The following is a 26,066-nucleotide window of genomic DNA, read 5'->3' as shown; positions in this document are numbered from 1 at the left end:
TGCTCTTTTTCTCACCAATGTTAGTTATCCCACAGAGAGGTACTTCCACCTAAGGGAGTACAGCTATGGCAGCTGATGATTCCCTTCGAACAGGTGCCACCCCAGGAGAGGTTTCTCCCACCACAGGAATGGTATCCTGAATGGCAGGGTGGTTAGGGGATACTGTGATACCCTTTTTACCTGTTGTTGGAGAGGGATCCTGAGTTTTCAGGCCTTCTCTCCTTTGCTTTTTCATTTCAGTAGAAATGAGAGGGAACAATTCCTCAGGGATACCCAGCATGGCTGCATGGGTATAAAACTCTACATCAGCCCAACCTGAGGCCTCCAGGTCATTACCTAAGAGACAGTCTACAGGTAAGCTAGGTGATACTACCAGCTGCTTAGGGCCAGTAACTCCACCCCAACTAAGCTGAACTATAGCTAAGGGAAGAAACTTAGTGGAGTTATGGACATCAATAATCTTATACTGTTGTCCAATGATGGGTTGTTCAGGAGCCACAAGGTTTTCAGTCACCAAAGTGATACTGGCACCTGTGTCCCTGTAGGCTTGGGCCTCAACGCCATTTATTGATACTGTCTGCCTGTACTTATCCATTGTAAGGGGACAAGCAGCCAGTGTGGCAAGGCCAATGCCACTAGGTGTGACAGAAATTGTCTTGGGACTGACTACCCCAGTTTCTATGATGGACCCATAAGTGAACCCAACTACACCCTTTGCTTGACTGTTGCCAGCAGTCCCACCACTAGTACCACTACTGCTAGGGGCACTAGAGCTTGATGTATTAGTGGTGGTAGGCTCAGGGGGTTTACCTGGACAGGACTTATCCCCTGGCCTATGTCCTCTGTTTTTACACAGAAAACACCAAGGCTTTTTAATGTGTGTGGGTTGAGAAGAAGAGGAAGAATTTGTTTTATCCCCACCACCTGAAGAGTGTTTAGGATTTGAAGAAGGATCTTTGGTTTTACCCTTGTCCCCATGCTTATCCCGAGATTTTTCGCCATCTTTCTTCTTGCCATCCTTGTCACCACCTGTATCAACTTTTCTGTTCACTCTTGTTCTGACCCATTTGTCTGCCTTCTTTCCCAATTCTTGGGGAGAGGTCAGATCTGAGTCCACTAGATACTGGTGCAACAAATCAGACACACAATTATTAAGAATATGCTCTCTCAGGATTAAGTTATACAGGCTTTCATAGTCAGAAACTTTACTGCCATGTAACCACCCCTCCAAGGCCTTCACTGAATGGTCAACAAAGTCTACCCAGTCTTGTGAAGACTCCTTTTTGGTTTCTCTGAACTTGATCCTGTACTGTTCAGTGGTTAAGCCATAACCATCTAGGAGTGCATTCTTAATAACTGTAAAATCATTGGCATCACTTTCCTTAACAGTAAGGAGCCTATCCCTATCCTTTACACTGAAAGATAGTCATAGGATAGCAGCCCACTGCCTTTGAGGGACACCCTGTACAACACAGGCCCTCTCAAGTGCAGCAAACCACTTGTTAATGTCATCCCCCTCCTTGTAAGGGGGAACTATCTTGTGCAGATTCCTAGAATCATGCTCTTTTACAGGATTACTATCTGTAATACTGCTGCTGCCACCATGGGGTCCAAACCCCAACCTCTGTCTTTCTTTTTCTAAGTCAAATGTTTGTCTGTCTAGGTCCAGCTGTTGCTTCTTGAGCTTCAGCCTGGATTCTTCCACTCTCAATCTATTGAGTTCCCTTTCTAACATTCTGTCTTCAGGGAGGGTGGGTTGGGCATGCTTTGACACAAAAGAATGGTGTGAATGAACAGAGGGAGACCTGTCCCTAACAGATGGCACTCTAACAACCTGGCCTAAAGGAGTAACCTCTATACTATGATGAGAACTCACATCAGTACCAGCCTGCTAGGTGGCCTGCTAAGGGGCAGGTTGGGAAGGTTCCCTTCTAATCCTTTTACTGGGGCTACCCCAGAATCAGAGTGTGAACCATCAGCTAAGCTCTCACCAGATGTGCCAACCATGGTCTTATCTTGTTCAATGAGCATATTAACTAACAATTCTCTTGAGGGATTCTTCCCTACCCCTAAACCTCTTTCAATGCAGAGACTCCTTGCTCCTTTCCAGCTAAGGTGGTCATAAGCAGTTCTGGTAAGATCAGAATTTGACCTGTACCAGACATGATAGAAAAGGTTTAAGGGACAGAAAAAGAAAGAAAATGTTTCAGAACTTTTTAAGGAACAGGAAAAAAAACTTTTTCAACTTTTAAGAACTTTTTTAAAGTTTTAGGGGTACTTTTTAGCACTTAGCAAAGGAGTAAGAGAAGAAAAGCAAAACTTTTTGGTTAGGTGTACATACACTGAACTTGTTTTGTATATTTTTCTCTTATGAAAAGTACAAAATGACAAAGTGGTAAGTAGTTACAAGTACTTATCCCACCGCTGCACAACTAATGTAGGAGGCTGGCCTGGTTTGTAGTGGTACCAAGGGGTACTTACACTCTGCACCAGGTCCAGTTATCCCTTATTAGTGTAGAAGAGGTGTCTAGCAGCTTAGGCTGATAGAAAAGGGTAGCTTACCAGAGCAGCTTAGGCTGAACTAGGAGGCGTGTAAAGCTCCTACTATACCACTGGTGTCATATGCACAATATCATAAGAAAACACAATACACAGATATACTAAAAATAAAGGTACTTTATTTTTATGACAATATGACAAAGTATCTCAGTGAGGACCCTCAGTATGAGGATAGCAAATATACACAAGATATATGTACACAATACCAAAATTTTGCAGTAATAGCAATAGAAAGCAATGCAAGCAATGTACAGTCACAATAGATTGCAATGAGAGCACATAGGGATAGCGGCAACACAAACCTTATACTCTAGAAGTGGAATGCGAACCACGAATGGACCCCAAACCTATGTGACCTTGTAGAGGGTCTCAGGGACTGTAAGAAAACAGTGAGGGTTAGAAAAATAGCCCACCCCAAGACCCTGAAAAGTGGGTGCAAAGTGCACCTAAGTTCCCCAGAGAGCACAGAAGTCGTGATAGGGGAATTCTGCAAGGAAGACCAACACCAGCAATGCAACAACGATGGATTTCCGGACGAGAGTACCTGTGGAACAAGGGGACCAAGTCCAAGAGTCACAATCAAGTCGGGAGTGGGCAGATGCCCAGGAAATGCCAGCTGTGAGTGCAAAGAAGCTGCCACTGGATGGTAGAAGCTGTGGATTCTGCATGAACAAAGAGGACTAGGAACTTCCCCTTTGGAGGATGGATGTCCTACGTTGTGAAGAAGCTTGCAGAGGTGTTTCCGTGCAGAAAGACTGTCAACAAGACTTGCTAGCAAGGGTCGCGGTTAGGGTTTTTGGATTCTGCTGTGGCTCAGGAGGGACCAGGATGTCGGCAATTGCGTGAGGAGACAGAGGGAGCGCCCAGAAAGAAAAGGAGCCCTCTCAGAAGCAAGCAGCACCTGCAGAAGTGCCGGAACAGGCACTACAAAGAAGAGTGAACCGGAGCTCACCCGAAGTCACAAAGGAAGGTCCCACGATGTCAGAGGACAACTCAGGGGGTCGTGCACTGCAGGTTAGAGTGTCGGGGACCCAGGCTTGGCTGTGCACAAAGTACATCCTGGAAGAGTGCACAGGAGCCGGAGCAGCTGCAAATCACGCGGTACCCAGCAATGCAGTCTAGGGTGGGGAGGCAAGGACTTACCTCCACCAAACTTGGACTGAAGAGTCACTGGACTGTGGGAGTCACTTGGACAGAGTTGCTGAGATCCAGGGACCACGCTCGTCATGCTGAGAGGGGACCCAGAGGACCAGTGATGCAGTCTTTTGGTGCCTGCGGTTGCAGGGGGAGGATTCCGTCTTCCCACAGGAGATTTCTTCGGAGCTTCTAGTGCAGAGAGGAGGCAGACTACCCCCACAGCATGCACCACCAGGAAAACAGTCGAGAAGGCGGCCGGATCAGCTTTACAATGTCGCAGTAGTCGTCTTTGCTTTTTTGTTCCAGTTTTGCAGGCTTCCAGAGCAGTCAGCGGTCGATTCCTTGGCAGAAGGTGAAGAGAGAGATGCAGAGGAACTCTGATGAGCTCTTGCATTTGTTATCTAAAGAATTCCCCAAAGCAGAGACCCTAAATAGCCAGAAAAGGAGGTTTGGCTACCTAGGAAGGAGGATAGGCTAGCAACACAGGTAAGAGCCTATCAGAAGGAGTCTCTGACGTCACCTGCTGGCACTGGCCACTCAGAGCAGTCCAGTGTGCCAGCAGCACCTCTGTTTCCAAGATGGCAGAGGTCTGGAGCACACTGGAGGAGCTCTGGGCACCTCCCAGGGGAGGTGCAGGTCAGGGGAGTGGTCACTCCCCTTTCCTTTGTTCAGTTTCGCGCCAGAGCAGGGCAGGGGGATCCCTGAACCGGTGTAGACTGGCTTATACAGAGATGGGCACCATCTGTGCCCATCAAAGCATTTCCAGAGGCTGGGGGAGGCTACTCCTAACCAGCCCTGACACCTTTTTCCAAAGGGAGAGGGTGTAACACCCTCTCTCTGAGGAAGTCCTTTGTTCTGCCTTCCTGGGCCAAGCCTGGCTGGAGGTGCCAACCCCTCAAACCTGTCTGAGGGGTTGGCAGCAGCAGCAGCTGCAGTGAAACCCCGGGAAAGGTAGTTTGGCAGTACCCGGGTCTGTGCTAGAGACTCGGGGGATCATGGAATTGTCTCCCCAATGCCAGAATGGCATTGGGGTGACAATTCCATGATCTTAGACATGTTACATGGCCATGTTCGGAGTTACCATTGTGACGCTATACATATGTCGTGACATATGTATAGTGCACGCGTGTAATGGTGTCCCCGCACTCACAAAGTCCAGGGAATTTGCCTTGAACAATGTGGGGGCACCTTGGCTAGTGCCATGGTGCCCACACACTATGTAACTTAGCACCCAACCTTTACCAGGTAAAGGTTAGACATATAGGTGACTTATAAGTTACTTAAGTGCAGTGGTAAATGGCTGTGAAATAACGTGGACGTTATTTCACTCAGGCTGCAGTGGCAGGCCTGTGTAAGAATTGTCAGAGCTCCCTATGGGTGGCAAAAGAAATGCTGCAGCCCATAGGAATCTCCTGGAACCCCAATACCCTGGGTACCTCAGTACCATACACTAGGGAATTATAAGGGTGTTCCAGTATGCCAATATGATTTGGTGAAATTGGTCACTAGCCTGTTAGTGACAATTTGTACAGAGAGAGCATAACCACTGAGGTTCTGGTTAGCAGAGCCTCAGTGAGACAGTTATTTAGGCATCACACAGGGAACACATACATATAGGTCACAAACTTATGAGCACTGGGGTCCTGACTAGCAGGGTCCCAGTGACACATAACAAACATACTGAAAACATAGGGTTTTCACTATGAGCACTGGGCCCTGGCTGGCAGGATCCCAGTGAGACAGTGAAAACACCCTGACATACACTCACAAACAGGCCAAAAGTGGGGGTCACAAGGCTAGAAAGAGGCTACTTTCTCACACTGTCCCATGGCGTTGACCCTGTCCACAACTCTCCGCCATAGCTCCATCTTCCTAGCAATGGACGTCTGCTGCACCTGTGATCCAAATAGCTGTGGCTCTACCCAGATGATTTCCTCCACCATGACCCTTAGCTCCTCGTCAGAGAACCTGGGGTGTCTTTGTGGTGCCATGGGTGTAGTGTGAGTGGTATGTGTGAGGGTGTGTGGGGTGATGTGGTGGGGTGAGTGCTGTAAGGTGCGTGGATGGTATATGCGTGATGGTGTTATGTGGCTGAGATTCAGTGGGTGCTCCTGGCTTGTCTCTCAGTTGCCAATATTTCTTTTCATATAAGGGGTTGTGGGTAATGTGGGTGTGTTTTATAGTGTTGTGGGTTTGTGGGTGTGGTGTGTGTATATGTGTCATGTGTGTGTAGTTTGAATTGTCCAATGTGGTGTAGTTTTGTTGGTGTGTGTGTATTTTGAGGAGCGCAGCGGTGTGTATTGCCAATGGTTTACCATGGTTGAATGACCGCTGCAGTGATTCGTGGGTCATGATGCGGTGGGCGTATTTCTGTTGGCGTAACGGTGTGGGTTTTGGTACCGCCATTTTATCATTGACCCTTTGGCTGGCGGACTTGTGTGGGTGTCTGTATAGTGGCGGATTACTCTGTGTGGGTCATAATACCCATAACGGTATACCGCCGCAGTCACAGTATGTTGGCAGCCGTCAGCACGGCGGTAGGCGGCATTTACCACCAATGTTGTAATGAGGGCCTCTGTATGGAAACGCAAGCCAACAGTAATCACCCCATGGGCCCCCACACCCAATACCTCTAGTGTTCAAATGCCAGTATTTGGCTCCTAGGATCTGCGGCTCTGATGGCAGCCGGGGGACCCGTGTCATTGAGCCCGTGGTCGGGGAGATTTGAAGCCTGGTATCATGCTCAGGCCATCGGGCTGGGGCTATTGGGCAGCCTATGATCCCTTGCGGTCCTTCACAGAACATATGTGGTTGAAGGGGGCCAGGCTGAGGGACTCATGAGGTGCAGCAGTCGTTTTGTCCCACCTGCTCGGCAGAAGAGGTCACGCTGCCGGATTCTCTCAAGAAGGCAGCGGTTAGGGAAGCCGGCAGGCTGTGCCTTTGCTCTGTACTCAGGTCAGATGGGCTGATCATCTCTGGGGCCAAGTCGGGTATGGGCAAAAAAAGAGGCCTACAGGCAGAATCTCTGCCAAGTGACCCATGCCGTGCTGAGTCCAGCAGAAGTATTTACCAATGAGGCTCCTGATTCTCCCAGAGTGGAGCGCTGGAATTATTTTAGGAACTCTTTAGCAGAAGTGAAATAGCTGAGGCTGGTAGTGGGGTCTTTGTTGTCACTGAGAACTCAGGGAGATCAGGGGGCAAGCCAGCAAGCCGTTGAAGTCACTTCTTGAGATATCTTTGGGTCCTTCTTGCTGGGCAGAGGTCAGCGGGGCAGCAGGGCAACACAGTAAAGCAGGGCAGTTGTTCCAGTCACAGCAGAGTGGCAGTCCTTCTAGCGCAACACCATTTACTCTAGCCGAGTTTCTTGCAGGTCCGGTAGTGTACTCTCTTGAGTGGGTCAGGGAACCAGTACTTATACCAAAAAGTGCCTTTGATGTGGGGAAGACTACAAATAATTATTGTGAAGTGCACAGGCTCTCCTTTCAAGGTCAGCCTCAGCTCCAGACTATCACTGGGAGGTAATCAGTCCCCTTGTGTGGACTCTGGTCACACTACATTTGAAATGTGAGTGGGAGCCCTACCCAACCTCCTTCCCAGGAAGAACCATCAGTATGCAGATGAATGCAGGTGCAGTGTCCTGTGCTGTGGGTGTCTGAAAGGAATGCACAAGTGTAGCTGTCACCTAGTTCAAACCAGGTGTGTATTGGAGATAGGTTGGTGGCAGAGAAATGCCCACTTTCTAAAAGTGGAATTATAAAAATAGTTATAGTAAATCAGACTTTACCCGTAAAGAGGATTTATTACTACCATTCCAATGGTACTAAACATAATGCAGCTACTCCTCTTAGATCAGAAATTACAGTTTGAAGATATTCTAAGGAATTCCCAATGCTGGTTTATGAGAGGGGCAGGCCTCACAGTACTGAAAAATGACTTTGGCAGTTTTTCATTACCAGGACATGAAAAGCTGAAAAGTGCATGCCATGCCTTTCACTTACAAGGGACTCTACCCTATGAGCAATCTAAGGCCTACTGTAGAGGTGACCTACATGTAAGAAAAAGGAGTTTAAGGCTGTGCGAGAGGTTTTAAAAGCCAAACTGGGTGGCTTTGAAACTGCACACACATGCTCTGCAGTGGCAGGCCTGAGACAGGTTTACAGGGCTGCTTAGGTTGGTGGCACAATCAGTGCTGCACGCCCACTAGTGCCATTCAATTTACAGGCCCTGGACATATGGTATACCACTTTATAAGGGACACTTACATGTAAATTACATATGCCAATTGTGGGTACACCAATGTTAATATGTTTTAGGGGGGGGAAGCACATGCACTTTAGCACTGTTTAGCAGCAGTAAAGGGCTTAGAGTCATAAGGCCAACAAAAAAGATACAGCAACAAAACAGACGGTAAAGGCAAAACGTCTGGTGTAAGACCGACCTAAGTGTGCAAGGTCTAACACTATCACTTCCTATTTCCCTCGACTGCTTCCCCTTTTGCCTTGCCATATATAATTGGTACAGCCTCTGCCATGTGTGTGTCTTTTTTTTTAGATCACCAGCAGGAGTGCTCAGAACAAGTAGAGCTTCTGAGAAGGACCTTCATATGCACCACCACTATTAGTTTCAGCCAAGACATTTGATCTCATCATCAATTGTTTAGTCCTGCTTGAACATGCATGTGAGGCATGATATATTCCTGTTTTTATCTTAGAAAGGGGCTTAGTTCTTGCCATCTTAGGCATTCTATTCTCTTTTTATTCTCTTTTGCATTTGGTGCTTAAAATGCATAGGGGTATTTATATCCAGGCCCTCTAATGTTGCTGAAATAATTTTTGTAGTCCCTTAGTTTTCTTAGTAGGTCTGTGATAAATGTCTTTTGACCACTCAAGGTGAACATCATGTCATTTGTGAATGCTGCTGCTTTAAAATGGCCTGGCCAAAACTTGACCCCCATCTCTCAGTGTTGTATTGTATCCTTTGTAGTCAGAACTCAAGCGTGATGGAAACTAGAAAGGGGGGCAGGAAGCACCCTTGCCAGATTCCCCTTCAAATATTATTTCAGACAACAAACTGTTCATTCTGATTCTTGCTCTGGGATTCTGGCTTTGTGCCCTAATGTTCCTGATGAAGCAGGGGCCTACTTTCATTTTCTCCAGTACACCCATAAAGAAGGACCAATCAAAACAGTGAAATGAATATTCGCCACGTAAAGTCAAAACTAATGTTGTTTTACCTCCCTCAATACTGTATCTAACATGTGGAGGCATGTTTTGCTATTGTCACAGGATTCCTTCCCTGGTATGAATCTAGTCTGATTGGAGTTACTTAGGTCTGGCATGAATCTGGGTGCTCATATTTATTATTACACTTTCAAGTAAAAATGTTGTACTGAGCTGGGCTAGTAGGCCTGACACATAGTGGGATCTTTCCACGGTTTGCAAAATTAAGCTAGTGTTTGCTTCCACCATCAACGAGGTGACAATTGCTTTTGCTGTAATGTCATTATTTAGCTTTGGCATGGATTCGAGTAAAAGTTGTGTATAGGTTTTATAAAATTTAGACAAAAAAACTGTCTAGGGCAAGGACTTTTGGCAGTCGAAGGCTTTGTGAGACACATACATTCTCTTTTTCTTAATTATTGATGGGTTTAGTTCTTACCTGTTTGTATTTGTTAAAGTGGGGGGTGAGATATCTTTTCTCTGCAGGCAATCTGCGGAGTTATGGAGTGTATAATATGCATGGAAACTTGTCAGCTAGTCTTCCTCTATGGTGGCAATATGGCCAGAAGAGAAGTCTACGTACATATGGTTTGTATAGGTTCTAGATTATTGGACCATCAGCTTAGCTGCTAGCAAATATCTCACTTCTCATTTCTCTCACTTATTTGTCTGAAGACAGTCTGTGGTTGACCTCACAGGGTAGAGCGCAAATAGATGGGGCATTCGCTATATGACACATGCTGTGAGAGAATATACAAGCTTGGCTGTGGATGGACATGCGTGATCACTGAAGGTACACACACATGCCCTAAAACAACAAAAATGATGGTAGTTGACCAGCACATAGCTGTTTGCATCAGGCAGCAGATCCAGCAGCCACATCTTCTGCATGTTCCCACAAGTTGTCCACTGTCAGGTCTCAGAGGAGGTCTCCCTGTACAACTGACATCAAGGCTCACTCCAATAATGCAAAAAGACTGAATCATAAGCCTAAGAAAATGAATGCACATTGTTCTTGGTCAAAAGGCGTGGTGTGTTTCATAAGATTAATAGTAAGTTTTGGTTAGTGGTTTAGTTGGGTGGGTGTACAGGGTGCCACGTAGCTTCTCGGAGTTAGACACTGTAGAGATTTCAGTATGGGTATGTAGGGAAGGTGAGGATGGGTCATAGTTGTAGGGCATGCATGTAGGGGTAGCTGTGGACTGGTTGGGATATGGGTTGACACTGGGAGTTAGTATGGTGCATAAGTCTGAGTTTTTGTTGTCAGAGTATTTGATGGGTGGAAGGGAAGCCAGGTGACAGACAGAAAAAAACACATAATGCTGCCCACCTTAAATAGGGTTGACAGTGTTATATGTTTGCCTCTGATAGCCTGCATTCAGTTGGGCCTTCAGAGGAGTATGTTGGCGATACAACCAAAGTAGTCTTGGTCATCCACATACTTAAGATAGTTAAGATCTTCCCACCTCTAAATTGGATGGACCTCAAGTTTGGTGGAGAGGATAATCCATCATTGTTGTGATGAAGTACCATCTCTCAACAAAATGAAAATCAGACCCTCATTTTCTGAAATAGAACTTTAAATCCTCGGGCGGAGCAAGGTTGCAGGCTGTATCTGGTGAAGTCCTCTGAAAGCTGGATCACCTTTGAATAAAGCCTGGCGCAAGCCACTGATTTCAGTGACAAAAGCTCTGAGTTGAAAATTCAAAGCTCACTCCTCTCATTAGTCAGATACTTTTCACAGCTTCGACCAGTCAAGATTTCTACTTTTCAATTTGAGCTTTTTTTTAGGGTCCAGAATCCTCTAGCGGGGCAAGCTTGGATGCTATATTCAATAAAGTACTTTTGAAGTCAAAACCTTTGCTGTGGGGTCCTGCTGATACCCTGGAGGTCTTGGAAGTCCAAAAATTTTCTAAGTCAATGTTTCAGATGCTCTGGAGCAGTTCCCGTTAGTCTCTTCTAAGGCTCCCCGAGCCTTAGGGGCAGCTCTGAGGGGCCAGGACTCAATTCAGCAGATACCACCACTAGGGTCCAGTCCAAGTCCATTGCTTAATCCAGGAAAAGCCTCTTCCAGCGTGTGCCCATGTAGCCACGCAGAAGGTCAGCCAACTGACCCTTGGAGCCTACTTGTCAGTCCTGGATAAAAGTTGGAGCTGGTCCAGCCAGGTCACAGACAGTAAACAGGTCACACAGGTCACAGACAGTAAATCCAGTCCTCTTCTGTCTTCCACAGATCAAGGTGTGTTCTGATGAGCTGGAGTAAGGTGATGCATTTGAACACACTATAGCCAATTATAAAGACGTTCTTAAGCGCATCCTGTTTGACTAACAGCACATTAACCATAATGTACTGTTCGGTGTAAAATCCAACATGGCAGCTCCTTTCTGTCCTTGGTTGGGGCTGGCATACAAGCCGTGGGTGGCTCTAAGAAACAAGCATTCCCTCCTTCTCAACCTTAGTAAACTAGTTCTGGCACCATACCCCAACCCCCAACTTTGTTGGTGCACAGCTGGCTATAGTTGGTCCACAGAATAAATACTTATTTTCCCTCTAGTCTCCCATTAGACTCAACTATGAATGAGCAGGCCTCTTCAGATCCCTTTCAAGTTAATGGAGTCTCTGAACCTCCCCACCTGCCCTTAAGTAGCTGAGAGGAGTCACATACCTCACATCCAAGTATTTCTGCGAAAAGGCCTCAGCCATTGTTTCTTCTCCGGAAGCAGTGTCCACACCTCATTAAGGGGAAATACTGACAGGGGCCATCTGTTGGCAGGCTAATGTTAAGTAATTACCCTACTGGAATCTCATGCAGACAACCCCTAAGGCCCTGACGTAAGAGAGCCTAGTGCCACTTTAGCGCCACATTAGCATCAGGTGGCCTTTTCCCTGCAACATATTTACAAAGTAGGGCAATGCATGCATTGTGGCACTTTGTAAACCTTGCGCTACATTATGCATGCGCCATGCATAATGTATGCAAAGAGGGTGTTCCTTTCTTAGGGAGGACAAACAAATGGTGCAAAGAAATCTAAGAGATTTCTTTGCGTCATTTTTTTGCCACTTTTTACACCTGCTCAGAGTATGTGTTGAAAGGGGGCACACCATTGTTTACAATAGCCTCCTATGTACAGTTCATGGTTAGCGCCAAAATTTTGGTTCTAACCTTGAACAGTACATCGATAGTGTCAAACATGCTGACACTTTTTCCCCCTAGCTTGCGCCACGGTGCTCAGTATCTTAGATATGGCACACACATGGTAGAGGTAAGGGTGCGCTAGGGGGTGCAAGGAAAGTGGTGCTGCATTGTGTGCAGCACTGCTTTCCTTACATTTGCCCCTAACTTTTTACAAGTTACTTTTCCTAAATATTTATCAAAAATCCAACTTTACAATTGAAATGGATTTTTAATAAATAGTAAAAACAGTGGTTGAATAATTTCTGTAGTGTAAAACAAATCTGAGTTAGCATTAGTCGAAACAGTATTATATCTGAACTTTAGTTTTTCTCATCCGAGCAGCTACAGCTTTTTAATATGAAAATAGCTTTTGGGGGCTATTTATTAAAGGAACATGCTAACACAATTTGTTTGGATGTACCTCTGTTAAAAGCAATGCCTACTTAGGGGTGTCTTAGTCAATATTAAAAGTAGAGATCTTTCCTCTCAAAAAGGGTTAATGTAACAAGTATTCCTTCAGATTTAAAAGCTGCAGATTTCTAGCTACCCTGGTAAGCTTGAAGCTAGGTCTTTGCCTGTTAGCCTAGTGGATAACACAATCTGTGCTTCAGTCCATGGGTGATATATTTAACTTTCTATGCCCTTGGTGTATTTTTCTGCATCATAAACTATGGCCTACTAAAAAGTAAAAATGTGCCAACTGATGAGCAGTACCCTACTGTGCAGAGTTCAATAACAGCAGTGCCAGTCAGCAAAAAACAGGAGTGAGAAAAGGGAGTTTCTCACAGCAAGATACTGACTAATTAATTAGATTTGGCTTTCCGCCACCTGTCCCCTTGCCTACATTAACAAGGGAGTGGCGCAAAGGGTTTTGAGTGTGATGTGAGATTTTGTGTATGAAAGCTTAGACATCGCTACTATTTGTCACATAATGTTTTGCACTGCTTTGTGTTGCTCTGTGTCATGAATGTGCTAGGGCAAACCTTTTCTGAGTCAAGGTTTTGCCTTCTAGTACCTCCCCTTCTACTGTCGTTTTCCCCCCAAAAAATGTTTTGGGCCTGGTTTCCCTAAATGAACATTTTTCGAGAAATAAATCAATGCCTCTCTAAATACAGAAATATCTGGTTGAAATAGAATGAGACAAAGACTTGTCTACTGATTTATGGGACACATTTTTTTATGAAATTCTCAAAACGTATAATGATGCAGCCATTACACAAACCTTGTTATTCTTATAGTATCGATTATTGTTTTCACCAATTCTATAACATTACTAACACACGTGATGTTTTATGTGGGTTACATCATAATGCTTTTACTTCGCAGCTTTTTCCTGTGTTGGCCTTTTAGACTCACAGTATTATCAATGATAGGTTATTCAATATTTTTGCTCCTAGTGCTTTTGGACAAATTACCTCATGTTGGAAATATACTATTAATGATCATACATAATTATTTTGGTCGAATTATTTTTGTGAAAACTCAGAACTAATATACCTCATTGTTTTTCCATTCAAAATCATATAAAAATATGTATTTTGTTTACCATTAACTAGTGCATTTTCATATAAATTCAAATGTACCTAATCTGCTAATTCGCACAATGTTGTACTTTCTCGAATTGCTATATGTCTATTAATAACTATGGGTATCCTTTCTCAAGGTATCTCTTATTTTATTCTCCACTTCTTCTTTATGCCATGGGCCATGTAATTAGTTTTTGCTGTGTAATCTGGCACTGCGTTTTTTTATTTGTTTTTTTTATTTAAACTTTTTCTTCCTTTATCCACTCTGTTTTAGCTTTCCTCACTTACAGTTTTTTAGATCTACCATATTAATTATTCTATGACTGGATGTCAATGTTTTATTATTCTTACATTTCTAAGGCATTTAGTTATTGTGCATTAAATATTTTGCAATATTTGTTACTGTTAGTCGAAGAACTATTTTATTTATTATTGTGCTACCATTTTTAAATAATTTAGTGGTGGTTGCTCTTTCATCTAAAGTCGAAAAAAAAGATTAAACTAATAAATGTTTTTCAAATAAATTTCTAATAATACTGCATGAACTATCTAAAAACATTAACGAAAATATATAAAATGCAAAAACTGTAAATCACTATTATTGTTTTCTGCCAAAAAGACTTATGCTTCTCTTGCTTGTGCCCTTGACCGGTCAACAACATGTTTAAAACGTTTTAATTGATGTTTTTATTATTTGCTGATGTCATCAAATTTCGAAAGGTGGTCACATATCATGTAACCTCCCTTAGCTTACAATTCATCAAGAACAATAGCTTCAACCTCTTGATGTCACATGAAGTGAACTGGCACTTCTGTGGGCCCTGGAGTAGAAAGAGAAAGTTGGATTGTTGAGACTGCCCATTGATTATTGTTTGCCGAAAATAATTCATTGTATTTAGTAATGTGTTATATGAACACTGGTGGCATATTCACTTGTTGTGTCATACTCCATGAAACGATAGCTCCGCTTAATGTCTCTTAAGTGGTGAGCAAAGTTATTTTTTGAACTTCAAGTCTTCCTTGCTTATTCTTTTCTGTGCACACGCAAAGTTCGCCTTCGCATTGCAATTTCAAAGAACTTGAAACCCATCTGTTTACCTAAGGTATCTGTACCCGAGTCAACTGATTTTAGCGCTGGGAAGCCCGTTTCGGGTAGCCGCACGCTTTAGAAATCATGTGAATTGAAAACTGATTTGAAACTGCAAGATACTTTCCAGCATATTGGGAGATAATGTTTATATTCATCAAACAATGTCAAGCTGGAATTTTTTACCTGCTAATGGCAAAAGTAGCAAACCTTTTCTCTTCAAATTTACATTTCTGAAAGCTTTTCTTTCAAACAATGAGGCTTGGTGGTAGCCCGAGCAACCCTAGTGGTGGTCGGAGGCTGAGGAGGGGTCCTCAGCACAGTACACTGTCGGGTCACTGGCCTGGGAGCTCCTGACTATGTCGGGGGTCCCATCCATTGACAGAAATTTACCAAAATGCCATGGGTAGCGGAAGTGACGTAATGCGTCATTTGATCTGTACTTTCACACACACACACTTACACGAACTCCGATACTGAAGGTACACTGGATTATATGAGATGAGCAATCATAATTTCTTCTTCACATTATCCACGTGTCTCAAACAGTCAGCTAAAGAATTTGTGACGAATATTTATCTCCATTCTCCTAAAAATATGGCGTTCCCTTGGGCTGCTAGAAACAAAATGGGTTTGCACACACCAGGTACTACGGAACAGTCAACTTCCAAGGAATAATGCTCTCCCAAAGAAATACTCTACTATTTTAATATCATCCATTGACAGAACAAAAAAGGAACTGCCATCTCTTATCATGTCCCAGTCCTACTAACGAGATTTTTTGGGAAACAAGAGCTCTTTAACCATGGATACAAGAAACAAAAGGTTATAAAGGATTGCTGATAAATGGTTATTAGAGAATAGGCTATCTAATGTGAAATAAAGGGTGAGTGAAGCTGAAGGTGTGATATTTAAGATTAATAAGTTAGAGGCCGAGGCTCAGGACCTTAACATGTACAGAATTGAAAATAGGACTTGTAAGAACAACCTCAGATAAACAGAGAATGTGGTGACATGATTACATTTCTGTAATCTTACATCTGACTTGTCTTGGAGATTTATATCCTTTCTTCATATTCAAAGGGCACATAGACTTGGTGGATGTATTGCTAGTTATAAAACAGCATTTAAACCAAGGGTGTTAGAAATGGGGTCTCTAGTAGGCAGAGGTATACACCTTTACCCAAATAGGGATCACAATCCTAGTCAGGGTAAGTCACACACAATCCAAATTGTCCTGTACCCACCCTCTAGTAGCTTGGCACTGAGTAGTCAAGCTTAACTTAGAAGGCATTGTGTAAAGTATCTGTGCAATAAATCATGCAATAACACAGTGAGAACACCACACAGGTTTACAAAACTATAAGATATTTATCTGATTAAATTAAAGCCAAAATGATCAAGATTTGATAATCACAAGTTGAAATATTACTTTTGTAATGATAAGAAGAGTCTTTATTTCTTAAAAGCAACAATTGTCTCTTGCAAGCACAAAGTACCTAGTTTCCGTCCAAATTACATGTATGAACACCGCAGAGGAGGAGATGCGTGGAAAAAGGTAGGTGTGCGTCGTATTTCCGGGTGCACACAAATAATGCGTCGATTCTTTTCCACACAGCAAGGGCTTTGCGCAGAATTCTGCCACACAGGCTTGGATCCTCTTTGTGGTGCGGGGTCTTTTGAGGCCCAGGGATGATGCGTGGAAATCCTGGGCATGTAGGACGAAGTCACAGCTGTTGCGTTGATTTGGTGGGTGATGCAGCATAATTTCTGCTGCACAGCTGGGGTTGTGTCGATTCCTCTCACTGGAAGTCGGGCTGCGTCGTCCTGGCTCAGCGATGCATCGATCCTTTGGACGCTGCGTCGAAGTTCCGGTCACAACGTTGGTTCTGCATTGATCTCCACTCTCCACTCGGGGAACCGGGCTGCGTCGTTCCGGTTCGGCGATGTAGTGATTTTCTCACTACTGGGAAGGCTGTATGTCGATTCCAGCAGGCTGTGCGTCAATTTTTGCTGCACAAGGACTTTCTTTGGACAGAGGAAGTCTTTTTGGCCCTGAGACTTCAGGAAACAAGCCCTTGGAAAGCACTTCTCAGCAGAACCAGAGGCCAGCAAGGCAGCAGGGCAACAGCAAGGCACCGGTCCTTCACAGCAAATCAGTCTAGGTGAGTCCTTTGGGCAACCAGGCAGCTTCTCTTGGCAGGTTGCAGGTTCTGGTGCAGAGTGTCTGTCCCAAGAAGTGTCGGAGTTGGTAGGGTCAGGGACCAGTTTATATACCCAAGAGTGGATTAGAAGAGCACAAGGTCGTCTTTCAGTACAATCCTGTCTGCCAGGGTCCCAGTAGGGGGGTTGGCAGTCCATTGTATGAGGGAAGTCCACTGTCCTTTGAAATGTAAGTGTCAGGCCCTCCACCTTTTCAGCCCATGGAGACCCATTCAGTATGCAGATGTGTACAGGTGTGACTGAGCATCCTGTGTTTGTGGTTGTCTGGGTGAAATGCACTAGGGAGCTGTCAACCAGCCCAGTCCAGACTAAGTTAGGTCCACTGAACAAGGTACCTTAAATCCTAGTTGGTGAGTGCTGCAAGTTCCCATGTCAAAGATGCATCATGCAGTCCAGTTCCCAGGAACTGTGAGGCTGCACTGTGGAACCCTGCATTGTCGTTGAGGATACCATTGACTAGATGATTGTGATGTGAAGTCCTGAGTCGAAGCTGTGTTGTGCACTGGCGAGTCTGAAGAAGCGAAGGGCCTGCGATGTGGAGTCTTGCATTGTTGTTGATTATGTCTGACAAAGAGGCTTGCAAGACAAAGCCTTGGGTCTGGGATGTATCATGAAGCAGCAGTTCAGAAGAGGCTATATGGGCTCTGATGTGAGGATTAGCATTGGGGATGATTTGACCACTGCAGTTTCAAAGTAAAGCTGCAAGGAGTTCTGCTGCGCTGCATCGGTTCTGATCACAGGACCACAGCTGGGCTGGCAGAGCATCTTCAGGCCCACTTGGGAGGCAAGGCTCTCCACAGACTGAGGACCTCATGACGAGATAGGCAGTTTTTGGGATGGGCCACCATGCGAATAGCCACCACCAGTGGTGGCGGTACAGTGACCGTCGCATTACGAATCACAAAGCAAAAACTGCTGTAAAACAGCCTGAAATTTGACACTGCCAGGCCGAACGAGGGCGTAAGAGAGGCGGTGCCACCACCAGCACTGCCACAACATCACGACTCTGCCCACCATATTACGATCCACTTTTGTGCATGGCGGTCCCTGAATGGTGGTGAACCCTTGGCGCGTTGCACCACCGTGCACCGTCCAATAGGATTGCTTTGCTGCAAAGGGGGGCTTGACGATCAGCGCTGATGGTGATGGTCAGGTACTCAACGGCCATCACCCCTGATACCCACCTTCCCAGATGATCCCCTAGACATGAGCTGCAATATGGCCCTGTCAGGTAGGTGGGTCGACTGTAATGAGAGGATGGGTGTGTGCCTGCCGTGCATGTGTGTGAGGTGTGCATGTGTGTGTGCATGCATGTGTGTATATGTGTATAAGGGTATGTGGAGGTGTGTGTAGGGGCAACAGGAGTATTTATTCCTGTAACCGGTTTCGTTACCACCACGGTTTTCATGGCAGGGTGACTGCTACGAAAACCCTGGTGGTAAGCTCCCTCGTAATACGGCCAGCAGTGTGGCGCATGCTGCCGGCCAGGGGAAAGCCCTCACTGAATGCAGCGGTCCGTCTGCACCGGCGACGGTGTGGCTGAATGCTCTCAGTCACACACCATGCCCCTAATATGGCGATCTGCACCGCTGGGCCCACAGCAGTGATACCGCCACCTCCACCGCAGCGGTCCTCGGATCGCCTTGGTAGTAATGGGGGCCTGAATCCAGGTGGTGGGTTCGAGGTGGGTGGAGGCTTTTCTGTCCATGAGGCTCTGACCAGGAGGACAGCTAACTAAATAGCCCTCAGAGCCATCCTGGTGGTCCTGGGATCAAGATGCAGGTCTAGTGCTTTCACTCAGGTAGTAGGGCAGCAGAGAAGCAGGGCAGCAGAGTAGCAGTCCTTCTTACAGATCAGCCTTGCAGTTCTTCTGATTCTTTCTTCTGTGTACTGATGAGTTTGGCCTGAGGATCTATTATTTATACCTGGCACCCAATTTGAAGTAGAAGAAGGTTCTGCATGTTTCCACCCCCAAAGGTGTTTGGAATTCCCTGCCTCCCTGCCCTGGTCCCAGCTTGCCTGGAGTCACAAATGACTAGTGTCAATCCCTTTGTGAGTGTGCTCAAGCTGATCCTTTGTGATGTGCAAGTGTGGTAGGTGACAGCTCCATTCTGCAAAAACCTGTTTTCCTTTGTCTCACTGACTGGGAGCAATACTCAAAGGCCAGCTGCCAGCTACACTTAATAATGTGACCCAGGATACAGGCTTCAGGCACAGGGATGGGACAAGAAAATGCCAATTTTGTAAAGTGGCATTTTCAGGATTGACTTAAAATCTCACTTTGCCTTTAAAGAGGGTTTCCAATTACAGTTTTTCAGACACCAAACTCAATATTCCTATCTGCTCCCGAATAAACGCTATCACTGGCCTATGGGAAGTTTAGGGCCTAAGCTAGGGGTGCCTTAAGTGTATTAAAAAGGAAGGTTTAGGTGTACAAAAGGTTTATTTTGCCAGCCTGAAATGGCAGTTTTAAACTACAGACAAGGGCTACTTATGTGGGTGGCACAATCAGTACTTCAGGCCCACTAGTAGCATTTAATTTGGGGGCCATGGGTACATGTAGTATCTTCATTTTACTAGGGACTTGCAAGTAAATTAAATGTGCTGATTGGGTGTAAGTCAATTTCACCACGATTAAAAGAGAGGGCACATGCACTTTCGCCCTGGTTAGTAGTGGTAAACTGCACAGAGTCCTAATGCCAAACAAACAAGATCAGTGTAGGAGACTTGCTTGATTTGTTGTGGGTACCTATGGTACTTACACCTTATAACAGGTCCAGTTATCACTTATTAGTGAAATGTAGGCAGTGCCTAGAAGCCAGGCTCTCTAGAGGTAGCTGTAGCTGAGCTGCCAAGGCTTATCTAAGAGACATGCAACCCTCATGCAATACCACTGTAGTCACACAGTACTCACACACATAAAAGAAAACACTTAGGCCCTCATTATGACATTGGCGGTAAACCCCACTTACTGCCATGCTGACTGCCACCAACTTACTGCCGTCGCGGATATCCGTTCACCATATTTGACACACACACAAACCAATCCATCACTATTCAGCCACAGACACAAGTCCACCATTTAGGAGGCTGGCCTGGCTCGTAGTGGGTACCTGCTGGTACTTACACCTTGTGCCAGGTCCAGTTATCCCTTATTAGTAGATTAGTAGTGTTCTAGCAGCTTAGGCTGATAGAGGTAGCTATAGCAGAGCAGCTTAGGCTGAACTAGGAGACATGCAAAGCTCCTACTGTACCACTTATATCATATAGCACTAAATCATAAGAATCACAATACTCAGAGTTACTAAAAATAAAGGTACTTTATTTTAGTGACAATGTGCCAAAAATATCTCAGAGGATATACTCCCTTAGGAGGTAAGTAAAATACACAAAATATACACACAAACCAAAATCAGGTAAGTAAACAGTTATAAAAGTAGTACAAACACTGTAGAATACAGTAGGGTGGAATAGGCCTAGGGGCAACACAAACCATATACTAAGAAAGTGGAATACAAACCACTTGGGGACCCCTGGCCTGGTGTAGTGTGTAGAGGGTAGAGGGTTGCTGGGAGTGTAAGAAAACACTAAGGGTGTCCAAGATACCCCAAGATCCTGAAAAGTAGGAGTAAAGTGATATTACTTTCCCAGAAACACACTAAACTCGTGATAGGAGATTCTGCAAAGACCTGTACCTGAAGACCTGTAAAGGAAGGGGACCAAGTCCAAGAGTCGTGAAAGTGTCCGGGGGGGGGGCAGGAGCCCACGAAACCCCGGATAAAGGTGCAAAATAGCTGCCGCTGGGTGGAAGAGGCTGAAGATTCTGCAACAACGAAAGGTGCCAGGAACTTTTCCTCTGCACAGAAGGTGTCACACGAAGTGCTGGGGGATGCAGAGTTGTTTCGTTGGAGAAAGACCACAAACAAGCCTTGTTAGCTGCAAAGGTCGCGGTTGAAGAAAAAGGGTGCTGCCCGGGCCCAGGAAGGACCTGGAGGTCGCCACTTGGAAGAGGAGACAGAGAGGGCCCTCAGCAGCACAGAGAGCCCATGCACAAGAATACAGCACCCGCAGAAGTACTTGAACATGGGTTCAAGAAAACTGAGAATGGTGATCATCTTAACACCACAAATGAGGGTCCCACGAAGCCGGTGGTCAACTCAGCGAGTTGAGCAATGCAGGACCGAGTGCTGGGGACCTGGGCTAGGCTGTGCATAAAGGAATCCTTGCAAAAGTACACAGAAGCCCTAGCAGGTGCAGTTCATGCAGTACACAGGATTACTGTCTGGTGAGGGGAGGCAAGGACTTACCTCCTCCAAATTTGGACAGTTGGACCACTGGACAGTCTGGGTCACTTGGGTCTACCTCCTGTATTCCAGGAGCCACGCTCATCAGGATGAGAGGGGTCCCAGAGTACTGGTGATGCTGAAGTTTAGTGCCTGCTGGAGTAGGGGGAACAGTTCGTCGACTCACAGGAGATTTCTTCTTGGCTTCCAGTGCAGGGTGAAGGCAGACAGCCCCCAGATCATGCACCATAAGGAAACAGTTGAGAAAGCCAGCAGGATTAGGCGCTACAATGTTGCTGGTAGTATTCTTGCTACTTTGATGCAGTTTTGCAGGCATCCTGGAGCAGTCAGCGGTCGATCCTTGGCAGAAGTCAAAGAGGGAGATGGGGTTTCTGACTTCACCTGCTGGCACTGGCCACTCAGAGCCCTCCATTGTGCCCTCACACCTCTGGATTCAAGATGGCAGAGGACTGGGACGCACTGGAGGAGCCCTGGGGTGGTGATGGACAGGGGAGTGGTCACTCCCCTTTCCTTTGTCCAGTTTCATACCAGAGCAGGGACTGGGGGTTCCCTGAACCGTTGTAGACTGGCTTATGCAAGGAGGGCACCATCTGTGCCCTTCAAAGCATTTCCAGAGGCTGGGGGAGGCTACTCCTCCCCAGCCCTTAACACCTATTTCCAAAGGGAGAGGGTGTAACACCCTCTCTCAGAGGACATTCTTTGTTCTGCCTTCCTGGGACTGGACTGTCCAGACCCCAGGAGGGCATAACCCTGTCTGTGGGTTGGCCGCAGTGGTAGCTGCAGAGAAAACCCCAGAGAGTTGGTTTGGCAGTACCCGGGGTCCATAGTAGAACCCCAGGGATGCATGGGATTGGCACCCCTATATCAGATTTGGCATTGGGGGACAATTCCATGATCTTAGACATGTTACATGGCCATATTAGGAGTTACCATTTTGAAGCTACATATAGGTATTGACCTATATGTAGTGCACATGTGTAATGGTGTCCCCGCACTCACAAAGTCCGGGGAAATTGCCCTGACCTATTTGGGGGCACCTTGGATAGTGCCATGGTGCCCTCACACTTAGTAACTTTGCACCTAACCTTCACTAAGTGAGGGTTAGACATATAGGTGACTTATAAGTTACTTAAGTGCAGTGTAAAATGGCTGTGAAATAACATGTGCGTTATTTCACTCAGGCTGCAGTGCCAGTCCTGTGTAAGATTTGTCTGAGCTCCCTATGGGTGGCAAAATAAATGCTGCAGCCCATAGGGATCTCCAGGAACCCCAATACCCTGGGTACCTAGGTACCATACACTAGGGAATTATAAGGGTGTTCCACTGTGCCAATTAGAATTAGTGAAAATGGTCACTAGCCTATAGTGACAATTTTAAAGGCAGAGAGAGCATAAGCATTGAGGTTCTGGTTAGCAGAGCCTCAGTGACACAGTTAGGCACTACACAGGGATACACATACAGGCCACAAACTATGAGCACTGGGGTCCTGGCTAGCAGGGTTCCAGTGACACATATAAAACACACTGACAAATAGAGTTTTCACCATGAGCACTGGGGTCCTGGCTATCAGGATCCCAGTGAGACAGTAAAAACACCCTGACATATACTCACAAACAGGCAAAAAGTGAGGATAACAATGCTAGAAAGAGGCTACCTCCCTACACACCACACCAAAGGTCAGTGATGTACTGGCAGTATCAAAACTCAGACCGTTACGCCAACAGAAAAATGGCCATCACATTACGACCCACGAATCACCACAGCGGACATTCAATGAAGGTAAACCATTGGCTGTACATACCGCCGCACTCAAAATACACACACACATACAAAACAACATTACATTGGTCAATTTAAATAACACACACCTGACACCCATACACACATTACACCCACACCACTATAAAACACAAACACACATTACCCACAACCCTTTACGACTACAAACTATTGGCACGAGACAGACATCACGACTACAGACAAAACCAGAGCCACACACCACCTACAACTATACACCACCCACGCACCTCACATCACATACCCCAACACATCACCCTACACACCCTCACCTACACAACTCACACAACACCCATGGCACCACAAAGACACCCCAGATTCTCAGAGGAGGAGCTAAGTGTCATAGTGGAGGAAATCATCAGGGTAGAGCCACGGATATTTGGAGCACAGGTACAGCAGATATCTATTGCTAGGAAAATGGAGCTGTGGCGGAGGATCGTGGATAGGATCAACGCCGTGGGACAGCACCCCAGAACAAGGGAAAACTTGCTTACAGAGGATTGGAGGTGGACCCTCCAAATCCTCCCCCACTACTATTAACATGGGAGGAGCAAGTCTTTGCAATCATGCATCCTGAGGAACTGGCCGGAGTAGCAGGAGGATTGGACTCTGGTAAGTCAACTCTTTGCTGATATCACCCCATACCTGCATGCCATCACATACCCCAACCCTCATCATCACTCCCATTACTCCACTACCTCCCACACACCCCAACATCACATCTCACTCATCCCAATGCCAAGCCATGCATGCCATACCTATGGATGGGCACCACTCACAGACCTACATGGACACCTATCACTAAAGCATGCACACTTGAGAGAAATAATCATCCCACCATACACCAATGTACACAAGTGAAAGCTGCCAGGGCAAATACAAACAAAAAAGGCAACCCACCGATGCACAATATGTCACACACAGAAACAATAACACAGCATTTACATCCCCACAGGTATCCCAGCCAATGTCAGCGGTGAAGAGGTGTCAGCACTATCCAGTCCCCCAACTGAAGAGGCCCACAGTGATGACAGCAACTCTGGCCACCTGGATCTGGATGACCAACCTGACCCATCAGGGACCTCTGGACAGTTGGTTACCCAGGCCACAGTCACACACCACCACAGAGCCTCCCCCATCTTGAAACACCACCACAGCACCCACCTAGCGTACCCATACCTCTGTCCCCAGGGCACGTCAATCAACAGTGTGTCCACCACTACAGGAACCCCAGGGCACACCTCATACCCAAGACAATCGGAGACCTGGGGTCAGTGGCAGTGGGCACATGGGTCAGGGGACAGAGGCACAGAACAACAGGGAAACTGGGAGGACCAGGGAACCAGGGCACCAGGGGGAGGACAAACCCAGGGAACAGACTCTCCAGGAGGCACTTGCAGAGATCCTGGAAGCCTTCCAACATTCCCAGGATACGCTGGGCCAGATCTTGGACAAAGTGCAGGAGAACAGGCGGCTGTAGGAGGGATAGTACCAGGGGATCAGGGAGGACTTGCAGGCCATCAACACCACCCTGGTCTCCATAGCAGGGGTTCTGGCAGACGTGGCCAACATTATGAGGGAGGCAGTCTCACAACAGTGGGTCCCTACCACTAGCCAGACATCTGAACTGCCTTCCACCTTCGCTGCTGCTAGTGGACAGGAGGCCCCATCACAGGACCAACAGGCCATCAGCACCTCTCCCCCTGCAGAAGGTAAACCACCCGTAAATGATCCCTGCAATCCAGGCAGAAGCCAGAGACTATTGCTACGACCCCCGCCAGGAAATGAGACTCTCCTGATTGTAACCCTTGTGTCCCGCCTTATCACCCTGTTCACCTTGAACAGCTATTGCTCCCCTTCCTATGTCCTCTTGGAAAATGCACCTGTGCTACAAATAGACTGGAACTATACCCTGGACTTTCCTCCATCATAACCCCATCCCAATGCACTTGCCCATTGTCTTCTTAGCACTTCAATAAACACCCTTTGAAAAAAATACAAGTATGGAGTATGTCAAACTTTTTAAAGTATGTATTCGTATAACCAGGTTCAAACATTCCAATTCAACTGTACAGTAATGTTCACATAGGAAAGACCTGTAGTTGGCTGCAGTGATCACACCAGGAGTGATAGTGGGGCACCAACATCTGCAAAATGAGTTGCCAAAGGGTACAGTGAGTGGGCATAGCAGTGGGAAATAATAGCATGCCAGTGTCAAAGATAATCTAAATAATGACAATGAAATGTGATGTAACACCATCTTACCTGTGTGTCATTGGAAGTATTGTCGTATTACTGCTGTTCTGTTGTCTTCATCCTCATCCTCTGCCTCCTCATCCTCACTGTCCACAGAGTCCACTGCTGCCACACGGCCATCTCCAGCCTCCTCTCCTGCAGAAAAGGCACATGGCATCTCAAGGCAAAGTTGTGCAACATGCAGCATGCCACGATTATCTGGCAGACCTTCTTGGGTGAGTGGCAAAGGGATCCCCCAGTTAGATGGAGGCACCTGAACCTGGCCTTCAGGAGGCCAAAGGTCTGTCCGATTATCCTTCTTGTTCGCCCATGTGCCTCATTGTAATGTTCTTCTGCCCTTGTCCTGGCATTCCTCACAGGGGTTAGTAGCCATGATAGGTTGGGGTAACGTGAGTCACCTGCAAATATCGAGGGACAACATTTAGCCACACACTATCCTATATGGCCCACACCATACCCATACACCAACATCTACTGGGTGGGAACTAGGGCTCACCTATTAGCCACACCCGGTGACTCTGTAGTTGGGCCATCACATTTGGGATGCTGCTATTCCTCAGGATAAAGGCATCATGCACCGACCCAGGATACTTAGCACTGATATGGGAGATGTATTGGTCCACCAGGCACATCATTTGCACATTCATGGAGTGAAAACTCTTTCGATTTCTGAACACCTGTTCATTTTGCCGGGGGGGACAAATGCAATATGAGTTCCATCTATCACCACAATTATGTTGGGGATATGTCCCATTGCATAGAAGTCAGCCTTCACTGTGGCT

Source organism: Pleurodeles waltl, chromosome 2_1 (assembly GCF_031143425.1).
Source record: "Pleurodeles waltl isolate 20211129_DDA chromosome 2_1, aPleWal1.hap1.20221129, whole genome shotgun sequence".
Taxonomy (NCBI): domain Eukaryota; kingdom Metazoa; phylum Chordata; class Amphibia; order Caudata; family Salamandridae; genus Pleurodeles; species Pleurodeles waltl.
The sequence above is the reverse complement of the archived record's forward strand: the minus strand, read 5'-3'. Positions refer to the sequence as shown.